This window comes from Rhinoraja longicauda, chromosome 7 (genome assembly GCF_053455715.1).
Source record: "Rhinoraja longicauda isolate Sanriku21f chromosome 7, sRhiLon1.1, whole genome shotgun sequence".
Taxonomy (NCBI): Eukaryota; Metazoa; Chordata; class Chondrichthyes; order Rajiformes; family Arhynchobatidae; genus Rhinoraja; species Rhinoraja longicauda.
In genome coordinates this window covers 50,912,913-50,928,143 of record NC_135959.1, presented here as the reverse complement: position 1 = coordinate 50,928,143, position 15,231 = coordinate 50,912,913, and the positions used below count along the sequence as shown (strand labels likewise).

The 15,231-nt window shown below is 42.1% G+C and overlaps 1 protein-coding gene across 5 annotated transcripts in view; it reads right to left on the bottom strand.

The window, feature by feature from the left end:
• Positions 1-13,276, bottom strand: part of LOC144595273 (beta-galactoside alpha-2,6-sialyltransferase 2-like) — a 66,576-nt gene extending 53,300 nt beyond the window's left edge. For 4 of the 5 annotated variants that reach the window (XM_078402562.1, XM_078402567.1, XM_078402564.1 and 1 more), the window contains exon 1: positions 12,952-13,276. The gene's annotated coding sequence lies outside the window, so the exon portion shown is untranslated. Of the gene's footprint in view, positions 1-12,164; positions 12,237-12,951 lie in introns of those variants that run through there. The other variant, XM_078402563.1, reaches the window with a different exon arrangement.
• Between the last annotated feature and the right edge of the window lie 1,955 nt (positions 13,277-15,231).

The following is a 15,231-nucleotide window of genomic DNA, read 5'->3' as shown; positions in this document are numbered from 1 at the left end:
GGTACCTGTAAAAGGGACCACATCACCCCGATTCTGGCCTCTCTCCACTGGCTCCCTGTACGGTACAGAATCAACTTCAAGCTCCTCCTATTCACGTATAAAGCCCTAAATGGACATTTCCCCCCCCTACATCAAAAATCTTCTAACCCCCCTCTCTAACTCCAGGTCCCTCAGGTCGGCCGACTTGGGGCTACTCACTATCCCGCGGTCTAGGCTTAAGCTCAGGGTTGACCGCGCTTTTGCGATTGCAGCTCCTAGACTGTGGAACAGCATCCCTCTCCCCATCAGAACTGCCCCCTCCATCGACTCCTTTAAGTCCATGCTCAAAACCTATTTCTACTCCCTAGCGTTTGAGGCTCATTGAGGAGGCGCTGTGAACTGTTTGCGTGCTACTGTATGTTTCATTTTTTTCCTTAGTACCTAATCAGATGTACAGCACTTTGGTCAACGTGGGTTGTTTTTAAATGTGCTATACAAATAAAATTGACTTGACTTGACTTGACTTTAGCAATCTGTTATGGAGCAACCCGGGGAACAGACTGTTTATGATGTTATTTTGTGCAATGAGACAAGATTAATCAGTAATCACAAATTTAGGGACCCACTCGGGAGGAGGGAGCTTCATATAAAAAGGTATTTTACATTGACGTAGGAAATGACATATTTAACTCAGAAGCTAAAACTTCTCCCATCAAACTTAAAGCCAATAAGCTGCTCCGCACATTTAAGCAGGGATAATATATCATCAGTCACCGAAGATTGGCAAGTAGACAGAAAACAGAGAATGGTGTGCTTTCAGCTGACAGGCTGTTATTAGAAAGCTGCCGGTGGATGGTAATGCAGCAACATTTACAATCTAGATTTAGTAGGAACCTGAAGGGTAATTTTTCTTTGTACACAAAGGCTTATGGATGTATGGAACGAATGAGCTGACGGAGGAGGTAGTTGAGGGCGAGTACAATCTCAATGCTTAAGAAACATTTGGGCAGTTACATAGATAGGACAGGGTTAGAGGGACATGGGCCAAAGTGCAGGCAGCTAGGATTAGTGTAGACAGGGCATGTTGGTCCATAAGGAATAGCACTTGATCATAAATGTCCCTCAGGACATTTGTACCATTCTGTGGAGTCGTACAGCATGGAAACAGGCCCTTTGGTCCAACTTGTCCTTTTCAAATTACATCATATGAAGTAGCTCCAGGAAGAACCAGGCATACACGCTACCCTTGCAGAAGTCACACAGGTAGCAAGATTACATAGGTAGCAAGATCACATAGGTAGCAAGACCATGGCAGAGAATTCTTTCACAGGTGTTCGATGCATAAACTTGCGCGCAAAACTAAGTCAAGGGAGTTGGTAGTGAAGAAATGGCCGGTTGCAAAGAAAGAGGGTAATCATGAATGGAATATATCGGGTAGATGCACAGTCTCTTGCCCAGAGTACGGGAAATTCTAGGGCACCCCTCACAGGTTTAGATGGGGGGGGGGGGGAGAGATTTGATTGGAACCCGAGGGGTAACTTTTTTCCACACAAAGCATTGCTGGATGATATGGATAGGCAACCTTTCAGGTCGGGACCCTTCCTCAGTCTGAAGAAGGTCCCGACCCAAAATGTCACCTATGTAGGTCTTCCAGAGATGCTGCCTGACCTGTTGGGTTACTCCAGCACTTCCAGTATCTGCAGTTGCTATTGCCCAAAGATAGACACAAAATGCTGGTGTAACTCAGCAGGTCAGGCAACATTTCTAGAGAAAAGGAATGGGTGACATGTCAGGTGGAGACTCTTATTCAGGTCTTGTTTGATTTTCTACAAATATTGGTTTAATAAAGACCATACCAACATAATAAAATTACTGTGAACAAACCACACTGCTGAGCTTATTCAATACTTTTATTGCATGAAACCGTGAAATAGTTTATCACCCTACCATTAATGAAATAATCAATTCTTATTTTTAGATTACATGTTGATGTATGAACCACAACTATCATTACCAAAGCTGTGAAAAAAGGCACTATGTGGCTTTAAATATATAAATACATTTCTATCATGGTTGCTATGGAAATAAGGATCCAGTCCCTCATGTTAATAGTTACTCCAATAAAAGCTGCCTAATTGGTAGGGGGAAGGGGAGCATACCATGGCTGCTAATCAATCATAAGCGGGTCTGCTTTGTTATATCTTGTAAAATAGAGATGAAAGGTTTCTGTCAGTAAGCGGTGAGACATAATAGTTCAGATTACAAACTAGGAAGAATGAATTTTAATCATGCCCGCTTATCACGAACAGGGCAGGCAGCTGACTAATGGCAGTCAAATATTTTCCAATCCATTCCCGATTCATTTATTCCCGCTGACATTTTAACAGCTGGGTATTGAACTCAGCAGGGTTCCTAATGGAGGCAAACAGAGGGTTCGTAAAAAACTTCACAGATCCAGTCAGAATTTAGACGTCCACCGTAGCTGGGTGATCCAGAGAAATGGGGAATAGGAAGGATTGTTGCTAGACAGCAAAGAGGGTTGAATGTTTTAACCATTGGCGACTAGTGTGACACGTTGGCGCAGCAGTATTGTTGCTGCCTTACAGTGCCAGAGGCCCAGGTTCGATCCCAAGGCACCCGGAAGAAACCCACGCAGTCAGAGGGAGAACACGCACACTCAGCACAGACCACATCCAAGGTCAGGATCGAACCTGGGTCTCTGGTGCTGTGAGGCAGCAGCTCTACCTGCTGTGCCACTGCACTGCCCAAGGAGAGAAACCCTGTCCCCTAAATGAATATGAATCCCACGAGTTGAAATGGACCTGACATCTTGTTGGCAGTATCCTCCTCACCCCACCCCCATTCTGTTGCGATTTATCTTTGAATCAGACTTCCACGGCTTTGTTGATGAATAATGTTTCTTCTCGCTGTTACAAACTCTTACAGGAAACTATTTTCTTAATGTATTTCTGGAGAACAGAGCATGGTGACCGAAGGTTATTTCCTCAAGATTATTACTTTCATTATGTGACTCACAACACAATATATTTAACCGAAGAGAAGATATCTATGAATAACAAAATAAAAGTGTTAATGGAACAGGTGCCTCAAAGCATTTCACAGTTGGTGACCCAGTTTTGTTCTATTTTGATAGCTTATTGTTTAATTGTGCCAGAAATCCACTCCTTGGTCTGATCATGCACAATTCACAGATACACAATGGTCAGTGATATTAATGCCTACACAAGAGGTTACAGGTTTAGTTTAGTTCAGAGATATAGCGTGGAAACAGGCCCTTCAGCACAATACGATAGAACTTTAACGCTAAAACACAAAATACATGAAAAATGAAATTAAAGTGACGAGTGGAAAGGATTTGGGATTTGTACAGATTGGGGGGGGGGGGGAGGGAAGAGGGGTGTCAGTCTACCCCACAACAGAAGGGGGATGAGTTGTACAGTTTGCTGACCAGCGATCCCCATTCACTAGAACTATCCTGTACACACTAGGGACAATTCACCAAAGCTAAATAACCTACAAACCTTTACATCTTTGGAGTGTGGGAGGAAACCGGAGCACCAGGAGAAAACCCACGTGGTCACTGGGAGAATGAACAAACACATACAGACAGCATCTGTAGTCAGACAATAGACAATAGACAATAGGTGCAGGAGGAGGCCATTCGGCCCTTTGAGTCCGCACCGCCATTCAATGTGATCATGGCTGATCATTCTCAATCAGTACCCCGTTCCTGCCTTCTCCCCATACCCCCTGACTCCGCTATCCTTAAGAGCTCTCGCCATCTCTCTCTTGAATGCATTCAGAGAATTGGCCTCCACTGCCTTCTGAGGCAGAGAATTTCACAGATTCACAACTCTCTGACTGAAAAAGTTTTTCCTCATCTCAGTTCTAAATGGCCTACCCCTTATTCTTAAACTGTGGCCTAACCCAGGTCTAACCCAGGTCTCTGGCTCTGTAAGGCAGCAACTCTACTGCTAAGCCACCATGCCACCCGTAATCCGTAGGATAAACATAATTGTACGGACCGCCCAATCAGTGGGACAGGCCGCATCTCTGGAGAAAAGGAATGGGTAATTAATCTTCAGTCCATATCTAGCTGCAGCATTTGCCTTTCTAAACAAGAATTTACCACCAGTTTCCTGTATTATCCAAGCTTACAATAGCTAGGAATAGCTAGGAATATCATTACAAAACTTCTATGCAAAGGTGTAAAAACAATGGTGAACTTACACAAAGTAATTAAACATAGATATTTCTTCAGTTTTCACACGATTCATACTTTCATGAGGTTCAGATTTATTATGGTCACTGACACTGAGGTATAGTGAAAAACTTTGTTTCGCATGCTATCCAACCAAATCAGATAATACTCTGCATAAATACAATCAAGCAAAACTCAAGTATAATTGGTAGAGCGAAGGGGGAGATACTGTGTGCAGAATATAATTCTCAGCATTGATCCATCTCGCATCAATTCGCAGCTGGAGGGTGGCAACAAACATACAGAGCCATTTTAAATGAAGGAATCTAATTACAGTAAATATTTCATTTGAAATTCTTCTCTCTGACATGACTATTATCTGTTTAAAATCTGTTATTTACTGACTTGCAAACAAAATATTTCTGAACTACTCAAGAGGTCCTGTTGTTATATATTCGACTTAAAAAGGAGGAAAATACAATCCATAATTTGCTTGGCTGACATTTTGGACAAGAACACGTAGTAACGTTAACAATATTCATTGAACTGGAATAGCTCCGAAATTATTCAAAACATAGTTATGTACAAAGACAAACAAAACGTGTTTAATTGCTTCTGAAATGAAAGTAGAGGACAAACAGGATAACGATTGATTACCATCTATTAGTACAAAGTTTGGCAGTGGTATACAGTGCATGCAAAATGAATTTAGATTCTTAATTCTGCATTCGCATAACGTTACAGCTTCAATTCCCGCTCAAGTAGTTCATGAATGTCATGTTTTATGTTTTGTCTGGTGGGCTGGTTAAAAGTGTTTCTTTTAAGTAATGATAAATATCAACTATTACGTGTCCTTTGCGTGGAAAAACGTACCCCTCAGGTTCCTATCAAATCTTTCCCCTTCACCTTAAACCTTGTTGCAACATAACAGGCCCGTAAACACGATGTTCACAAAAATTCAATAAATGAATAACACCAATACTAATGTAAAAGAAATGTCCTCAGTGCTACCAAAGACAGTTTATACAATTGAAGAGGAAGTTCTTTTCCTACAACAAAGGTCCAGATTATCTGGGAGTATATGCACTTCCTGGTTTATCAGAAGTGTACTGTCATGTGTGAACAATGGGAAACAGCAATGTTCACATCTAATATATTTAACCAATAATAATAGTTTAATACTAGGCTGTTCTTTCATATTTCTCCTAGACATTATTCATCTTATTCAAATCTAAATCAGGGGCAGTATAGTGGCGCTAAGGTAGAGCTGCTGCCTCACAGCGCCAGAGACCTGGCTTCTAGCAACCACGGGAGCTGTCGCCCTTTGACCGCGTGGGTTTCTCCAGGTGCTCTGGCTTCCTCCCACACTTCAAAGACGTGCAGATTTGTAGGCTAATTGGCTGCTGTAAATTGCCCCTAGTGTGTAGGATGAGAAAGTGGGATAACATAGAAGCAGTGTACGGGTGCTCGGTTGGTCGACCCGGACTCAGTGGGCCAAAGGGCATGTTTCCACGCTGTATCGCCAAACTAAACTAATACCACATGGTCAAGTACAGGAAGCACCCCTCAGGGATGAAGAGTGCCGTGCCAGGAGAGGGACGATGGTTTGTGAGACGACTGGAATGGAGGCAACAGTTGCAATGGGCCTTTGTGGCAAGCTGCAGCTGGGAATGCAAAATGGCACCTCTTGCATATGAACTCAGTGGGCTATTCTGTACTAACTGGGGAATTGTGCTATGTATGGTGATTATGTCAAGTCAAGTCAATTTTATTTGTATAGCACATTTAAAAACAACCCATGTTGACCAAAGTGCTGCATTTCTGATTAGGAAAAAAAAAAGAAATATACAGTGGTAGTCTCGCTAATCTGTATGCAAAAAAAGTATTTCACTGTACCTCGTTTCACGTGATAATAAAGAAGCTATTCAAAGTAACATACCATTAAAGATATACACCAATCTAAACTCAAATAAAAAAAAACCAACTGCAGTTACAATAAAATATTTGTCTCGAACTTCGCCTGGATATGGAGGGTCTACCTTGCCAGGGGGTTAAAGTTTCTTTGGTTCTGATTTGCAAAAAAAACAATTATGCATCCGGCCTTTTCAGAGTGCCCAATTTTTTGGTTTAATTTATCTTTCGAGCAGATCTCCAAGCACTGCCAATGCTGGATCTCATTAGTCTGAATGTTGTGGAGGTCTCCAAATTCCTTGAGGCCATAAATGCTGAGTTCCTAACCATACAATCATATTGTGAAACAGTAGGGTACTTCAAATTTAATTTCATTTCACCATAAACTGGAACCAGTGGAAACCAATTATTTTATCATACGAGGAAAGATTGGAAAGACTAGACTTGTATTCACTGGAATTTAGAAGGATGAGAGGGAATTTTATAGAAACATATAAAATTATAAAATGACTGGACAAGCTAGATGCAGGAAAAATGTTCCCAATGTTGGGGGAGTCCAGAACCAGGGGCCACAGTCTAAGAACAAAGGGAAGGCCATTTAAAACTGAAACGAGGAAAAACTTTTTCACCCAGAGAGTTGTGAATTTGGGGAATTCTCTGCCACAGAAGGCAGTGGAGGCCAATTCACTGGATGAATTTAAAAGATAGTTAGATAGAGCTCTAGGGGCAAGCGGAATCAAGGGATACGGGGAGAAGGCAGGCACGGGTTACTGATTGCAGATGATCAGCCATGATGGCCAAATGGAGGGACCAAATGGCCTCCTCCTGCACCTATTTTCTTATGTTTCTATTAAAAGCATTTTTAAGGGGTGCAGAGGCGGGGTAGTGATTACACTTTCATAGTTCACTCTATGTTATTAATCAGAGTGCAATGTTACAAACTGTTCATGATGCACAGTTAGGATTATATTGTAAATGAGTTTACATTCTCATATTTTATACTGGTCACAATAACATAAAACTTTCATCGCAGAGGATGTTATTAAGATCACTGCTTTAAATATTATACACTGATCTCTTAATCCAATTTAGTTTAGTTTAGTTCAGAGATACAGCAGGGAAATAGTCCGTTTGGCTCACCGAGTTAGTGCTGACCAGCGATCCCCGTGCACTAACAGTGTCCTAAACACTAGGGACAATTTACAATTTGACTTAATAATCATCATAATCATCATCATACTCATACTTTATTAGCCTAGTGTGTTCTGCAACATACGAGGAATTTCACTTGCAATACAGTCATACCAATAAAAAGCAAAACACACAAAACACATTTTAACATGAACATCCACCACAGTGACTCCTGCACATTCCTCACTGTGATGGAAGGCAAAACAAAGTTCAATCTCTTCCCTTTGTCCTCTAGCGGTCGGGGGCTTCGAACCTTCCATTGACGGGATGATCTTGACTCCCCTTCCTCGTCGGGATGATCAAGCTCCTGCATTGGGGGGGGAATCTCTGCGCCGGGCGATCTACCCTTGGATCGAGACTAGTCGAACGTCGTGCGGCTTTGGAGCTTCCCGACATCGGTCTCAACCCGAGACTGCGAGCTCCTCGATGTTGAGGCTAATTTGTTTTTCCCTCTCAATACCATTCTCCTGCCTTCGCCTCGTAACCTTTGACACACTTACTAATCAAGAACCTATCAATCTCCGCTTTAAAAATACCCAATGACGGCCTCCACAGCCGTCTGTGGCAATAAACTCCAGATTCATCACTCTATGGCTAAAGAAATTCTTCCTCGTCTCCATTCTAAATGTAATGTCCCTTTATTCTGCGGCTGTACACCAACGTATATTAGCGTAGGAAATCCAATAGATAGACCAGTGGCAATGAAGTGCACACGATAGGAGCAAACTTCAGATGGTTAGAGACTGAATGATAAAGGGGGCAGATACATGGAAGTCCAATTTAACATGCAAGTGTGAAGTGGTGCACTTGGGGAGAACAGCATGAAGAGGCAATCTCATCCAAAGGTACTATTTTGAGGTTGGCCTTAAACAGTTGGTACTCATTCTCAGGTTTCTGAAGGTAGGAACAGGGACAAGAAGGAAAACCTAACATTTTAAACGGGGAAAAAATAAACACAAATTGCAGGGGCATCTCAACGGCTCATGCAAAATCTCTGAAGAAAATGGATAGGTGGCGTTTTCGGGTCAGGACCCTTCTTCAGATGTAAATTTAGATTTTTAAAACACAAAACAGGATGCCATGCTAATTCCTTCCAAATCTGTTTAAGGCTTTATGTAGCATACCTAGTATAATTCTTGAACCCAAAGGGAGAGGGGTAATTTCCAGTCACATAAATGTCTTCAGGACATCCTGAATGTTTCACAGCCATAGAATTGCTTTTGCAATGTTGCTGATGTTGTGAGAAACTAGACGGGCAAGTCGTGCACAGCAAAATTCCTCCAAGTGACAGGATACTTGCACATTCTATTGATGCAGGTTTAGCCGTGAGCACTGACCAGGATGTGAACCAATCCTTCACTCTTCAATTAGCACCTTGGGATCTTTTACACCCACCCGAGAGTAAAGACAAAGCTTGTAATTGGCTTCCAAAAACATGCACAACTTTTTGTACTGCACTGGAATGTGGGCTTAGAATTTGTGCTCAAGGCATCAGAATAGAGCTTGAAGGGTCCTGAGACAAGATGTCGCCTGTCCATTTCCTCCACAGATTCTGCTTGGCCCGCTGACTTCCTTCAGCGCTTTGTATTTTGCTTGAATCCAGAACTGCTTGAATCAAGGAAAAGTATGCTACCAATGGATATTTTTAAGGTGGAGATTGACAGATTCTTGATTAGTGCAGGCATCAGGGGTTATGGGGTGAAGGCAAGAGAATGGGGTTGAGAGGGAAAGATAGATCAGCCATGATTGAATGGCAGAGTAGACTCGATGAGGCCCAAATGGCCTCATTCTGCTCCTATCACATGAACTTAGTAAGTAGAATATCAAGGTCCTGATACGGTATAAAGGTTTATCAAGAGATATTGAAAATTAACTATTTGCACAAACTGTAAAGGCAAAAAATAAATTCCTTTAGAATAACAATAGATCTAATACAGGACTTTTCTTTGTATACGTACATCACCATACTCATGTATATAATAATAGACTTGAACTTGAAACTTTGAAATAATGAGGATGATGTTGTTTCCCCCTGGTTAGCACTAAATGACAATTCTGGCAAAAAGGTAAATAATCATAAATTTAAAATAATTGACAAAACAAGAAATTTAGAATATCTTTCAATCAGGCCGTTAGTAAAATCCCAGACATATATTATCTAAAATAGTGGTAGAAATAGATTCAGTGACAAGTTTTAAAAGACAATAGAAAAAGTAGTCAACATATAATTTCAAAGAACCACTTTAGGTTGAACCTCTTCCCCTCGTAACTGTATTGTGATGATTTTCCACTTTAAAGCACATCTTCTCCATTCACCCTTCCAAATTAGGTTGAACAAGATCCAAATGTGATCCAAACAATTAAACATTTCAGCAGGCATATGTATCTTGTTCGGGTGAGTGGTGTCCTATGGTAAAGGAAACATGCAAGTCAACTATGACTTCCATTGATTGAAAGATAGAGCATTGGAACAGGCCCTTCAGCACATTGAGTCCATGCTGACCTTCAATCACTTCACACTAGTCTATGTTATCCCATTGTCACATCCACTCCCAACACACGAGAGGCAATTTACAGAGGCCAATTAACCTAGAAGCCCGCATGTCTTTGGGATGTGGGAGGAAACCGGAGCACCTGGAGCAAACCCACGTGGTCAAAGGGAGAACGTGCTTACTCCACACAGGCAGCAGCAGAGGTCAGGACCGAACCTGGGTCTCTGGTGCTGCAAGACAGCAGCTTTACTTTAGACTTTAGAGATACAAGGCAGAAACAGGCCCTTCGGCACACCATGTCCAACCAGCGATCACCCTGTATACTATCTTACACACTAGGGACAATTTACAGAAGCCAATTAACCTACAAACCTGTACTTCTCTGAAGTGTGGGATGAAACCAGAGCACCCGGAGAAAACCCACACGGACACAGGAACAACATGCAAGCTCCACACAGACAGTCCCCTTAGTCAGGATTGAACCCGGGTCTCCAGCACTGGGAGGCAGCAACTCTTACCACTGCGTCACTGTGCTGCAAATGTCTTAAATGCCTTCTTTACCATGTGAACTGACCAAAGCACAGGAACACAAAACGGGGGATTGTAGGGCAGCCTTGAGGCAGACGGCAAATCTTAAATCACTAGACTCTTCTGATCCTATTCAAATTTACATCAATTGCCATTGTTAAGCACTCAAAGAACAACTGCAGCTCCCATCCAGCAGTGCCTCAGTTTTAAAGTTCTTCTGCTTCTTATCACATCATATCGTGGCCTCTTATCTTTCCACCTCTGTAATCTCCACCAACCTTAAAACCCTTCAAGTACTCTGTGATCCTCAGAGTATGACAACTTGCACATCACCATTTGACCACTCTGCGATTCATGGCCATTGCCTTCAATTGCCCACTCGCCATGCTCTGCAATTCTCACTATTAATCCCTCCACAGATATTTTATCTCCCCCTTAATAATGCTTCTCAAAACATGCATCTTAGATCAATATCTTGGTTCCGAGTTATTACATCTCCTCGCACAGGCGCTCTATCAATTTTTCTTTGATATTCCTCCTCTGAAGTATTTTTTGACAGTCTACTCTATTATGAGTGCTATATAAATGCAAATTGCTGCTGTAATGGCGAAGGAGAGATATTGGAAGCAGGCCAGTTGCTATTGAAGACTGCAGAGTAGGCACTTCAGATTAATACTCCAACCAAAAGATGGAATCTCCAGTTACCAGGGCTTCCTTGATATTATGATGAATTGCCAACATAAATGACATCCTCAGATGTGTGGTGAACCAAGTCCTGAACATTAATCTTCCTGACTCAGGATAAGACCGCTACTGATGTGCAGGATCCTTCTTGGCTGTGATGCTCCCCCTATCAGTCAGCCAATGTTGTTTTATTCTCGGAAAGGAGAAATGGCCACTTTGGCACAGTAAAACAGTTACCATCTGCGAGCTTCTGAAAATGGATCATTGGATCAAGCTGCTCAGCTAAACACCAAGATAAAAATTAGATTAGTCAAGAGTTAAGACAAGAGTTTTTTTTATTGTTGTCTGTCCCAAAACAGAACAATGAAATTCTTAGGGCGTAGGAAGGAACTGCAGATGCTGGTTTACACCAAAGATAATCAGAGATGCTGCTTGACTTGCTGAGTTACTCCAGCACTTTGTGTCTATCTTCAATTAAATTATTACTTGCAACAGCACAACAGATATGTAAATACAGTATTCTGTAAACACCATAATAAACAAAAAAGTTAAATAAATACATGTTTAAAAAAATCACTAATAGTGATTATTATGACAGTGAACAAAATTAGATTTAGGTTTATTATTGTCATGTGTCGCAAGGCACAGTGTAAAGCTTTGTTTATCCAAACTAATCAAATATGCTATACACAAATAAATTCAAGTCAAACTCAAGTACAATAGAAAGAGGAAAGGGGAATATACAAAATGCAGAACATTGTAGCAAATCAATTCTATAGACAAACTCCTATGTCCACAATGGGGTAGAGGTGAATCGGACAGTGCCCTAGCTTATGGAAGGACCGTTCTGATAATAGAGGGGAAGAAGCTGTCCGAGTCTGGTGGTGCGGACTTTCAAGCAGATTAGAATCTGTTAAAGAGAGCATATATCTTTCTCGGTTTTTTTTCAATTCTGTTGAACATCTGTGCATTTATTCCTTTTCTTTGAAATTATAAAGCAAATCCAAGCCTTGGTTTATGCTCTGTCCTACAATTCCACCCACTTTTTGCTTTCATAAAGGGCAACTAATACATTCTGGAAGGCTGCCTGGGTTGATGAAGGCACTTCATATGCAACAATTTGGAGGAGAGGCAAGGGTCTCCCACACTGAACTCACCAATGCAAACCTCTACACGATAACGCATTGATGTTTGATGCCGAGCTCTTCCATTTCAAGGATAAATAATATTTCATGGTTAGGGTTTAAAAAAAAACAATTCTAATTTCTGACAAGGAAGGCATCAGTCCAATTTCACGTCCAAAAGGTTTTGCTGATAACAGGGAGTGCAGAAGTAATCTCATAGATATTCCTCTGTATATAATTATATCCTGAACGGATGATGACCAGTTGGGCCAGACATCAGCAAAGCTTCTTGATCTAGAAATGTTGCTGCCATCACAAAACACAGAAATAAACTATTTTTCTTTAAACCCCCCTCAAAACAGAAAGCTGGAACTGACTGCTCTGCACGGTGCCGTCAGAAAATAGAGTCCTTTCATTCTGGGACAATGAGTCTGTACGGTAAATGCATTAGGTACAGATCATCCCCAAAATACCGGCTAAATGGACAGGGTCAACCTTTTATTTAAAATAAATAGCAAGACGGCAATATCGACAGTGCATCAATTAAATATGTAAAAGCAACCCAGGAAGCCACTAATGTGGTATCTTGCTGGGCAACAAAAAAAAACCACCGTAGTGTATGCCAACCTTCAAAGATAATTTAAGTAGATATCTTACAATTGCAAGTCTCCGGTCCTGCGGCGCCCAGAATCCAAATAAGATTATTAATCAAAGCACCCAGCCAAGTTATAACCTGGAATAGCCTTTAAAGCCATATACTCAGAATGCAGCTATAAATTCAGCCCGTTAAGCATTTTTCATTCAAATACAATGGGCTTACCTGCCAGAAGCTACCACCACCTTCCTGGTGCTTCAGAGATCAAAATCTGCTTTGAAATTTCCCAGCAATCGTTAGCCAGACAAGCATGGAAAGTATTCCTCTTGGAACGCTCCCAGCACAGTTTACTGTTTTGCTTGTCATTTCTTTGTTCCCTTCACACTTGCCTCCGCAGCAACCATGCTGTTAGTGGGTGGGGCTTGGTCTGCATTCAACTTCCTGTTATCTGCTCTAAATAATAGCTCTCTCACACCCTTCTTTCACAAAGCAGATGCCGCAGAGCTCCGGTGAATGTCTGCACCATAAAACAACACACACGCCAGCTTTCCCTCAGTGGCGCCTGTAAATACCTTTAGGCTGCCCACACCATCGGGCATTTCAAAATGACGAATGAGCACTGATTGACATTTGAGTGTTTCATCCCTCCCCCCCTCCAACTACTTCAAGGCTTTATTTTTAATGGGCTGCTTTCTCGGCGCAAGGCAGAGCAGACAATCGCTACTTTGGGCTGAATGCAGAAAAAGCAGACGGGGTTACTGCAGAATGTCACCAATTGCAGTGATTGTACACCCTCTTGTATGCACTGCAATGTGAGCTGCTGTAAATATGCCCTTGAATTAAAGGTTGGAGGCAACCTTGCATACAGTAAACAAGTGAGACTTTAACCAATGTCGCAAAAAGCCAAAAATAACCTGCATACACATAAAATTCCAAACACAAGAAGGAAACATTGAAGATAGGAGGATTAGGGGTGATTTTCTAGAGGTGTACAAAATCATGAGCGGAATAGATCAGGTAGACGCACAGAGTCTCTTGCCCAGATTAGGGGAATCGAGAACCAGAGGACATAGGTTTAAGGTGAGAGGGGAAAGATCGGAATCTGATGGCTAACTTTTTCACACAAAGAGTGGTGGGTGTTTCATTTAGTTTAGCTTAGAGATACAGCACGGAAACAGGCACTTCACCTGAAAGAGTCCATGCTGACCAGCGATCACCCCGAACACCAATACTATCCTACACACACACCCATAGACAATAGACAATAGGCAACAGGTGCAGGAGTAGGCCATTCGGCCCTTCGAGCCAGCACCACCATTCAATGTGATCATGGCTGAACATTCTCAATCAGTACTCCGCTATCCTTAAGAGCTCTATCAAGCTCTCTCTTGAATGCATTCAGAGAATTGGCCTCCACTGCCTTCTGAGGCAGAGAATTCCACAGATTTACAATTTTCTGACTGAAAACGTTTTTCCTCATCTCTGTTCTAAATGGCCTACCCCTTACTCTTAAACTGTGGCCCCTGGTTCTGGACTCCCCCAACATTGGGAACATGTTTCCTGCCTCTAACGTGTCCAACCCCTTAATAATCTTATATGTTTCAATAAGATCCCCTCGCGTCCTTCTAAATTCCAGTGTATACAAGCCTAGCCGCTCCAGTCTTTCAACATAGGACAGTCCCGCCATTCCGGGAATTAACCTAGTAAACCTACGCTGCACGCCCTCAATAGCAAGAATATCCTTCCTCAAGTTTGGAGACCAAAACTGCACACAGTACTCCAGGTGCGGTCTCACTAGGGCCCTGTACAACTGCAGAAGGACCTCTTTGCTCCTACACTTAACTCCTCTCGTTATGAAGGCCAACATTCCATTGGCTTTCTTCACTGCCTGCTGTACCTGCATGCTTCCTTTCAGTGACTGATACTAGAACACCCAGATCTCATTGTACGTCCCCTTTTCCTAACTTGACACCATTCAGATAGTAATCTGCCTTCCTATTCTTACCACCGAAATGGATAACCTCACACTTATCCACATTAAACTGCATCTGCCATGCATCCGCCTACTCACACAACCTGTCCAAGTCACCCTGCAACCTCATAGCATCTTCCTCACAGTTCACACTACCACCCAGCAAATTTGCTAATGGTACTTTTAATCCCTTCATCCAAGTCATATTGTAAATAGCTGCGGTCCCAGCACCGAGCCTTGCGGTACCCCACTAGTCACTGCCTGCCATTCTGAAAGGGACCCATTTATCCCAACTCTTTGCTTTCTGTCTGCCAACCAATTTTCTATCCATGTCAGTACCCTACCCCCAATACCATGTGCTCTAATTTTGCACACTAATTTCCTATGTGGGACCTTGTCGAAGGCTTTCTGAAAGTCGAGTTACACCACATCCACCGGCTCTCCCCTGTCAATTTTCCTAGTTACATCTTCAAAAAATTCCAGTAGATTAGTCAAGTACGATTTCCCCTTCGTAAATCCATGCTGACTCGGAA